This window comes from Eutrema salsugineum, unplaced genomic scaffold (assembly GCF_000478725.1).
Source record: "Eutrema salsugineum unplaced genomic scaffold, Eutsalg1_0 scaffold_4, whole genome shotgun sequence".
Classification (NCBI taxonomy): Eukaryota; Viridiplantae; Streptophyta; class Magnoliopsida; order Brassicales; family Brassicaceae; genus Eutrema; species Eutrema salsugineum.
Genome location: NW_006256686.1, coordinates 14,455,072 through 14,456,605, shown reverse-complemented (window position 1 = coordinate 14,456,605; position 1,534 = coordinate 14,455,072).

The following is a 1,534-nucleotide window of genomic DNA, read 5'->3' as shown; positions in this document are numbered from 1 at the left end:
CAATGGTTTGAGAAAATGCAGGATGGGAGGAACAAAAAGACAAGCAGCCATGGAGAAATCTAAAAAAGAGAAATCAGAGGATCAGATTTTGCCTTTTGGGCACAAAGTTTTCGAGAAACAGAAAAGGAGGAGAAAGCCAAAGGATTCAGCTGAGAAGAAAACAAAGAAGATTGCTGCACCAAAGAAAACAAAGGCCTCCACTTCAAAAACTTCTGGTACTGAGCTGGCATTGGTTGAGGTCGTTCACAGGGCAGGAAAAGAGGTGGCTGTGGCTGAGGATGAAGACGGAACAGAGAGTGACCCTGAAACAGCATTGAAGCGGGCCAAGCAAGCAAAGTCAGGTTCTGAGGACAGAGAGCCAACTTTTGATGACTACTTTGACATGTTCAGAAGTGCAAAAGTGCAGCAAACCAAGTTCCCTGATATGGAACTGCTGAGGAAGATGGGTATTCTTGAAGAGGTTCAGCTCATTTTCAACAACATGGGGTTTGGTGGATTCTTTGAGATGAAAGATGTGGCTCATGATGGTGTTACACAAGAATTTCTTGCATCCCTTCAAGTTTGTGGATATGGCCCTAGAGATGCAAGAATCAAGGAGGGCAATGGTCTTGGGCACATAGAGTTCAAAATAGATGGTGCACAACACCATGTAAGCTTCAAAGAACTTGATGAGATCTTTGCTTTTACAAGACCTGCACAAGAAGAGACAGTGAAGTTCACATACCCTGATCACATGATTACTGACTTGTGGGATACAATTGCTTTTGGGAGCTTCAGAGGAGGAAGATGCAAGAGTTCATGGATAAGAAACCCAGCAATCCGCTATGCTCACAAGGTGCTTTGCCAAATGTTCTTTACCAAGCACAATGATGGGGTGGTGCATCTAGCTGACATGGAGCTATTGGGTATGGGTCTTCATCCTCTCATCAGTCACTTGAAGAGCAAGAGAGAGTTTCGCCTTCCACATTACATCCCTTCTAGCGGTGCATTCTTGGCACGCCAAATGCTGATTTACAAGGACATTGCTTGGAGTGAGGGTAAAAGAAAGAAGCTCACTAAGTTGCACAATGGATGGCTAGTGACAAAAATTCTGAAAGCAAGAGGTTTTGTCTTTGATAATGTTGCAGTCAGACCTGGGTTGATTGATGAAGTTACCCTCACCAAGGTTGGGTTTCTAAAAGAAAGCAATGGTGTACACTTCTTGTACACTTTCAAGCTCTTGCAAGATGAAAAAGTTCATGTTCTGTTGCCAAACCCAGCCATCACCACTCTCACAGAAAGGCACAATGTCTCCTTTATTGTCCTCAAGGATCAGCTCTACAACTCAGCCATTCACCCTCTAATTCCCAAATGTAAGAAGCCAATTAATTCTAAGGGTAAAGAGCCAGCTGACGAGGAAGACACAACTAGGACCACTGGTTGTGAGCATGAGGAGCCAAGAGATTTTGAAAGAAGGATGGGAGCAGGAAGGTATCACTTTGATCCTTACTTTTGGGGTGAGCCTGACTATCACACAAGGAAGCTGTATTCCAGA